This window comes from Sciurus carolinensis, chromosome 4, assembly GCF_902686445.1.
Source record: "Sciurus carolinensis chromosome 4, mSciCar1.2, whole genome shotgun sequence".
Classification (NCBI taxonomy): Eukaryota; Metazoa; Chordata; class Mammalia; order Rodentia; family Sciuridae; genus Sciurus; species Sciurus carolinensis.
The window spans coordinates 6,238,326-6,247,243 of NC_062216.1; the positions used below are offsets into that span (position 1 = coordinate 6,238,326).

At 41.0% G+C, this 8,918-nt stretch overlaps 1 pseudogene; it reads right to left on the minus strand.

The window, feature by feature from the left end:
* The window catches only part of LOC124982248 (ubiquitin carboxyl-terminal hydrolase 17-like protein 6), a 52,222-nt pseudogene extending 44,124 nt beyond the window's left edge, over positions 1-8,098 (minus strand).
* Between the last annotated feature and the right edge of the window lie 820 nt (positions 8,099-8,918).

Genomic DNA, 8,918 nt, shown 5'->3' on the forward strand with positions numbered 1-8,918 from the left:
TTAATGCTTTACAAATTACTTGTCATCTTAACATATAGACTGAACTTTGGATTATGTCTTTATGTTAATCATTTTCTTTAAACTTTACCCTTCATTTATACTTCTGTTAATCACTTAATTCCATCATCTAGTTTACACAGTTGTACTACAGCTTTATTTTGGCACAAAAAGACATTCTAATCTAGCAATTTTTCTGTTTTTCCTTTTACTAAAAAAAATTCTATATTTAGAACCTTTCAATTTTCTTTCCACTCTGTCAAATCCCCCTTTTAAAATTTAGATTTTTAAAGCAAACTTATAAATTTCTGAATTGAGATAAATTACTGTATTTTAATAACATGAAATGCTTCATGTTATTTATAGTGCTGAATTTGAAAGGTAGTTTTGGACCAGTTGTTTATAGAACTATACCTGTTGCGACACTTAATAAACTTGTTTTCAATGATGACACAAAGTAATTTTAAATCCTTCTTTATTTACCAATTTATAAAATCACCGGGAATATTCCAATATGTTACCCTATGAAACTTAAGGAGTTAAGAATACTTGTTGTATTTAACAGTTAGCATTTCAACTTGGTAAATGAATCAGAAGTCTCTAAGAAACAAATCCAAGATGAATCCCACACATGTCAAATCTGAATTAATTTTATTTAAAATCCAAGATATAAGACAAGTATTGGACATTATCAGCCATTTCTTCCCTGATGAAGAAAAATCTAGAAGCAATGGATATTAGACATTTTATAGACATTAACATTTTATCATTTTGTGACCACCTAGAAACAAAAGTGTGGGAGTAACTACAAAGACAAATTTTGTTAACCCAAGTTAAATGGAACTTTTTAAATCACATGAATGAAAGGCATTTGGATTCATTTTAAATTTATGAGTTCATATAACAATTTTGGTGCCAAACATATGTAGACATGACAATACACTTGTGTACATAAACATTAAAAAAAAGCAGACAAAGGCCTTATACTTATGTTGCCATTTAAACATATTAGATGTAGAGTTAACCCTGGTAACTTGGCCACTGAATGAAACAGAGTGTAAAAATATCCTTTAGAGTTGGATAAAGTAGGTCTGATCTGAAAAAAAAAAATTAACTGGGGGTGCCAGATCAAAATGATGAACCCAATAAATAGAATTTTTAAAGCCTTCCTGGCCTCCATTCTGATGTGGTCCTGCTCATCAGAGATGAAAAGAGTTAAGAGAATGTCTAAGAATGCCATATCCCACCCTCTCTGAAGGAATTTCCCAAAGAGACAGCAAGGGAGCCCACTTCCATTGGTCTCCTACAGAGAGTCTGCTCAAGTTGGGGTCTTGTTCTCAACCAGTTTTTGTAGTCTCTTTGATAGCAGCCATCAAGATGTTAGCCTGGCATGTTGGTGGACCAACTCCAATATCGGAAGCCTTTCATGCCTGCAATTCTTTTAAGTTTTTGGAATTTTCCTAGTCAAAAGGATATGGCCATTAATTAGTCCTGTGGGCAGAAGCTTACATTTTAATGCAAATGAACATGGTTAAAAATGTTTTTAACCATGTTTTTTCAGGTTGCTAATCAGGCCAGGATTGGATTAAAAAACTAACAAAGCAATAGGCAGAAACAATAGGAAGATGAGAGAAAAGAATTCTGGGGAGTCTCGCTAGGGCAAAGTGTTGAAAAAAGTGTTAGGTACAAACTGAGGTAGAGACTAACACAAACAAAGAAACAACAAACAGGACAAGACAGAAACACAAAACACACACACTCTGCTCCACATAATCCCAACCTTGAGACCGTCATCACAGTCCATGTGCCAGAGTGCTTAGTTATTGAGCATGGCCTCCTCAGACTCACAGTCACTTGATACAAGCTTGCGTACTGCAGTCAAGGACTTGATACACTTGGAAAGATTGACAAACAAGTTCTGGATACACCTCAAGCAGAGAGCCCATGAAACACTTCAAAAGATTTACCATTGGGCCCTCGGAACCTCTGAGGAATTACAGTCAAGTCAAACTGGGAGAACAAATGAGGTGCTTCCAAACACATGCAGTTCCATCCTCTTTCAAAGCCTCTGGATTTACAGGGATAAACCACACCAGACACAAATTACAGGAGTGAACTGAACCAGGTGCTCTTTTATGGGTGGGCTCCAATTAGTCATCACAGCAGGTGCAGACCTTGGCAAAGCAGAGAACTCCCACAACAAGAGAAGGAGGATCCCTCTCTCTGCTTCAGAGAATCCAGGACTCTAATGCTCCCAAGAGCCACAGTTTAGACTCCAGTGATCATCTTGCAGGATCCTCCAAAATGTTATGGTGATATTGCAATACATCACCAAGTCAATCTTAAAGCAGGAGACAGGACCATCTGAATTAACCAGTTGGCAGTCTGGATTTACCAGCTGGCAGGATGGAGGGGCATGTTGCAAGTCCATACCCTTTGAAACCCTCTGACACCCTCCAGGGGTTAGAGGACACATTTTAGACCATAAGTAAAACATGTCAGTATTTTAATCATAAGAGTTTCTTGCTATGATTCAAAAATACAAAAAAATCATAAGATCTACAATCATAAGCAGAAGGGAAAGTGGGTCAAAATGATCCTGGTTGGGTGCAAGCTAAAGAATGGTCACTAACATCTAGATAATCATTCTCTGACAGGGTATACTGTCCAAGAAAAATGTGAAGCAAAAGGATAACAATTTTACATTGTATAAGAATTGCCATTTTGTGTTGCCAAACACACTATGCTAAGCAGAGGTTGATGGGTAGAGAGGCAGAGAGTTCCCATAGGAGAAGCATTTCCAACATGACATAGATTCTCAGCAAAAAATGGAGTCTGTTTTTAAAATTTGCCCATACAGCCTGGTCCATACCATTCACAAAACTCAAATGTATTCATACTGCACACTTAGAAATATGCATTACTGTGTATTCCATTGTACCTCAATAAAGGTACAAAATTCTGGATGTGGAGATAAAGATTCCATTTCAGACAGGGTGTTTTGGGGTGCAACTTAAGAACAGACCAGTCACCACTGAGAAGTCCAAATTTGAGAGTCTATATTAGTCGGCCAGCTGACTGTCTCACACAATTCCCCAAAAATTGCTGTTGGGAGATCAGACTCGATCATGGGATGCAGGGTTATTTGAACCAGAAATCAGTACATCAGTCATAAGTGTCTGTTGCTATGGTTTAAAATTACAAAGTAACATCCTGAAATCTGAAATGATTAGCAGAGGGGGAAGTGGGTCAAAATGACCTTTCATAGGTACAAACAAAAGCATGGTTACTGACATCTAAACTATGACTGTTGACCTCACTGTTAACATAGTATATTGTTCACGAAAAATAGGATTCAAAAGGAGAAGAATTTTTCATTATATGAGAATTGTCATTTTGTATTGCCAAATGTGTCATGCAAAGTAATGGAAGATGGGTACAGAGGTGGGCATTCCCATGGGAGAAGCTAACTAATCATTTCTGGGTGCAGAGGTAGGAACTTTCCATGGGAGAAGCATTTCCTACATAACATGGGGTCTCAGAGCCAAGTGGAGTCTCTTTAGTCATTGCCTATAAAGCCTGGTCTATAGCATTTCCATGGAGCCAAATCTGTCAGCCTGTCACATTCCCCACTGCTTTTAGTGTACATAATCAAAGCATTGATTCATCATTAGTATAGAGGTGATTGTAATGGTGCCTAACACCATTAGTTTAACAAATTGGATTCTATCTCTAACATATTTGGTGTAATAGTTTATCACATACAGCCCAATGAAAAGCACCAGTATAGCTAGAATGAAAGGTCCCATCATCTGGGTTATTACAGTACTTAACGAGGGGGATGAAGAGAACAGAAATTGGTGCCAATTTCCATCAGGTTTTTCACTTCCCTCCTTCTCCTTCAGCCTTTCTCTAATCAAAGATAAATATCAGGAATGACACCTCAGTGGTTACTCTAGAATTATCAGGTCTCCCCTTGGCCATACATAATCCTCCCTATTGTAAAAACAGCAAACATATCCCTCTTTTTTTTCAAGGAAACTACTGCAGCAAGTGAATCAAATTTTCTAAGGTGCTCACAGAGTTTTCTAATTCACTTAAGTCTACTTCAGTTTTTAAATTTCAGTTTACTGTAATAAGTACAGTGGTCCCTTCAGCTGTGGAGCTGGCTGGACCTATTCTCACTAGGAGGGGAACTAAGACAGGGGCCACTCTTTTAGATATTAGACCCATATGTTCCTTTCCTCCCTCCCCTCATAACAGTACACCTGGGGAATGATGTGAACAGTAACAGAATTCATCCCCTTTGATAACCTCAAAAAGTTGAAGTACCAGGCATGAAGTTACAGCTGACACACACGTCAACTATGTTCCCTCAGTGCCATAAGATGGATGTCATATTGGCCTGAGGATGTCCCAAGTACTAGAGTAGAGGTGCAAGAATATGCAAGAGAAAAAAATGATTAATATTTTTTCAGTCTTATCTTTGGAGGGTGGTTGGAGTCTCTGAGGGCTGTTCATTTTTTTGGTGTCTTGACTCAGATGTGATGAGTCCATGCTGTGAGCAAGGTTCCCTCCTTTTAAGGTGGGTGTTAGTCCTTTATTCTGGAACCATTTGACAGATATAGTGTCCTGGCTTGAATTGGTGTTGGAAATTAGTCATCTCTTGGGGTTGGTTCTAGCATAATTTGATCCTGTTGGAGAGACTTAACAACAGGTTGGAAGTGGAACTGGTTCATAGTAAGCATTAAGGAAGATTTCTGGAAGCATTAACATTTGAATTTCTCAGAGGTCCTTTGCCTCCAACTTTCTGGACCCAAACTGGCCTTTATTTTTGTGATTCAACCCAATTATGTATCTATATTGACTGTCTTTTAATATTTTTATTATCATTAGCCCTCTAATTCTAGGAAATTCTTACTCCCTAAAGGCAAAAGGAGGATGACGGCTCTTGCTGCTGCAAACAGAGAGGGGGCTATGTGGGGTGGGCCAACGAGTTTGGAGTCCCTTGTTAGAAATTGAGTCTTTCTAGTGGTGTATCACGTTCCCTCTGGCCACAGAGAGAGACACGACAAACGTCTGAAGCTTTGGAAGTTTATTATGCACAGTCCCTCTCCTACACTTCTCTTACTCCCAGCTTCCGCACACTCCCAGCTTCTCTTCTCTCAGCTTCTTCTCTCAGCTTCTTCTCTCAGCTTCTTCTCTCAGCTTCTTCTCTCAGCTTCTGCGCACTCCCAGCTTCTTCCGCCCTCAGCTTCTTCCACCCTCAGCTTCTTCCACCCTCCAGCTTCAGCTTCTGCCCCTTACTCCCCCACCCACCAAGCTTATATACACTTCAACCAATCAGGGGAGAGTACACGAGGTAAATGGCGGACAGCTGCAGGCATAGAATAGGTACATGAGGGGGGCATGCTCTAATCACATCGTTAACTAGCCAATCATTGGAATTCACTGGTTGTTTACTATATACCTGGCCACTTTTGGCTCAGCGTCAGGCGCCATCTTGACCGTGCCCAAGGATGGGGGTCCTGGAAACCCCGACAGATCCCCCTTCTTTATTATTGAACTAAGGCTCGGGACCGTGTCTGTCTTAGGTTGAGTGGTCAGCATATGTCCTTACCCATCATCAGAGCCTGCAGAGCATGCTGCAGCTCCTGTCTTAGGTTGGTACACAGCCACCTCCTTCATTACCCGTCTTTGACTACCGGTCCAGCATCAAGAGCCATACTCATGGGGGGCTGTCAGCCTTTAGGGTGTTCATGGCCTGATGAAAGATAATTTGATCTCTCTATTGGCTAGCTTGTAGATACATGCCAAAACAAATGAAGAGAAGGAGGCCAAGGCAGAGGAGTACCACCATAGCTCCTAAGCCTGCCCGCTGTTTGACAAATCTATAAATAGAAGAAAAACCATATAGCCATATTAAATACAGAAACAATATACATCCCAGTAGTGTTACAATACGGGCAACACAAAACAACTCTCAGGGAATAAACGCATCCCAGTCCCAAAAGTTCTTGCAAGGTATCCACTTGTTCTTATAATGAGTCCATTCTCTGATAGAGTCTCTATGGTCTGCAAGGCTGCAGCTGCATTCTCGGCCAAATGATCGTTGTTATGGTTGTGTCAATGCTGCTACTGCAAGGACTGTGATGACAATGATCACGGCTGTTGCAATGTCAAAGCCTCTCCTGTTTCTTGATAATAACACTGGCAATTCTATATCTGCAACAGAAACTAGGACTGGTAGGAAGATAGAAATGTGCAAATTGCACGGGTGGCAAAAGAACCATTCCAGCATTGTGAGAGATAGCACACGGTTAGTGAACATTTAAGAGATGTTATTAGAAATGTTAGTTGGTAAAAACATAAAAGGGAGGAAATACACAAGCTGACGTGGGAGGAAAAGCAATATCACAGCTAGGGTCAGCAGAACGAGTTGCTCTACTGTGGGTCTGATTTGTAGTATGATTCCAACGGCAAAGTGCAAAAATTCCTCCTGTTAAAGCAAAGAAAGGCTAGAGATATCTTTGTCACCAAAAGTAGCACGACCTGAAGAATCATCAGTAGAATTGACAGGCTTGTAGAGAAATTGGTGAAAAACAAGAAAAGGAAGGATAAAAAATGTGTTAATTAGAAATGAAAAATATGGCCAGGCTAACAATGGCCCATAGGTTCCGGGTTTCCCTTTCCGTCTGAGTTTTTGTTATTGGAGGAAGGCTCAGGCTCGCCATTGCGAGGAGGAGCAGCATCACTTGCATGCTGCTTTCCCTCAACAATAACCAATTTGCACTCGTTAGCCCAACGTGTTTCCCTTCTGCGCCTTGGGCAAAGTCCTGGGGCATAAGGTGTAACAGATTTTACTATAGTTATCTCTTATCTTTTGTTAGGGCATTATCTCCTTGCTGCTGATTTTGTGCATCTATTGAAGTGTATTGGCCTTCTCCTATTAACATTTCTATCGGGAAACCTTGCCACTATGTTTCTGCAAGCAGTTTCAACAGCTATTTCTTGCCACTGAGCTCTCCAATTAGACATTGTCCTCCAGATAACATTGCTCTGCATACCTGTTTCCAAATAGTCTTAACTGCCTCTTTAAAGTTTTTTCAATGGTTGATGGTATCTCCATTTGCTCCTCAAATATGGGCAGGTTCTACAAATTTTGAAGCTCTTTTTATTAGGCTTAGGTTTCTCTTACCTTTTCCCCTTGTTCTTAAGTTTTCACTACCACTTGGTTATTCCTTTTGGGGGTTCTTTGTGTTAGACTTAGTTCCCTTTTTTCCCTTGTTCTTAAATTTTTTGAGCAATTATTTTCTAGGTCACCACCACTCAATTTTTCCTTACTTTATTCTCTTTAAGAGTTCTTTTCTGTTGCTATTAGATCCTGTTCATGAAGATCCCCCTTGTGGCACACTGAGCAGCTTTTCTTCTATAAACCCTGGGCTTATTTCTACTAGGGTTTGAACATATGATCATACAGTGGTTTCTAGTCCTTCCCCAGTGTTTCTACTGTGGGGTATTCAAAAAGCCCTCATCCAAAAACCAAGGGGAAGCCCTTTCCACAGTATCGAGAAATACTTTAGCTGTTTTTTCCTTTAATGGCGTCTCATGGTTTTTTGATAGCTCCCTGAGGGGTTGCTGCATTCTGAATAATGGCGTCTTATGGTTTTTTAATAGCTCCCTGAGGGGTTGCTGCATTCTGAATTTAGACGTTTCAGTCCCCATTGTTACTAATTTGAATAGCTTTAGTTATGGCAGTTACAATAACAAACAGTGGCCTAGCTGCCAGAAGCAACGAGATTACTGAAAGGAAAACTATCTATCAAGTGTGCCTTAGAACCCTAATTGGACCGCATCAAGCGTGTTTCTACTTTCACTTTAATTGGACCGCGTTCCACAACTCAGTACCACTGATGGCGTATCCCGATACCTTTTAACCCACGTTCCACGCGTCAGGACCGCTGATGGCGTATCCTGATACCTTTTAACCCGCATTCCACGCGTCAGGACCACTGATGGCGTATCCCGATACCTTTTAACCCGCGTTCCATGCGTCAGGACCGCTGATGGCGTATCCCGATACCTTTCGACTGGACCACATTCCGCGTGTCCCCAGGACCGCTGATGGCGTATCCTGATACCCTTTAACTTTTTTATAACCGGTTTAACTTGTTAAAATTTTTTTAAGATATCTTATTTTTCATCTTCCCGGGTTTCGGCACCAGTTATCGCGTTCCCTCTGGCCGCAGAGAGAGACACGACAAACGTCTGAAGCTTTGGAAGTTTATTATGCACAGTCCCTCTCCTACACTTCTCTTACTCCCAGCTTCCGTGCACTCCCAGCTTCTCTTCTCTCAGCTTCTTCTCTCAGCTTCTTCTCTCAGCTTCTGCGCACTCCCAGCTTCTTCCGCCCTCAGCTTCTTCCGCCCTCAGCTTCTTCCGCCCTCCAGCTTCAGCTTCTGCCCCTTACTCCCCCACCCACCAAGCTTATATACACTTCAACCAATCAGGGGAGAGTACACGAGGTAAACGGCGGACAGCTGCAGGCATAGAATAGGTACACGAGGGGGGCATGCTCTAATCACATCGTTAACTAGCCAATCATTGGAATTCGCTGGTTGTTTACTATATACCTGGCTGCTTTTGGCTCAGCGTCAGGCGCCATCTTGACCGTGCCCAAGGCTGGGGGTCCTGGAAACTCCGACAGTGGTGAAAGTCTTGTGCTATAAGAGAAACAAATACATATGTGTACAAAATAAATAGCATCTGGAACATGTCAATGAATATCAAGAAGATGATAGAAATCAATAATCTCTTACCAAGGAGGTAGAAGAACTGAGGTGTTTTTTCATAACAAGGCCTAACAAAACTAAGAAAGCATAAGAAGACTGAGAGGATAAGGTCTTTTTTTGAAAATCTTT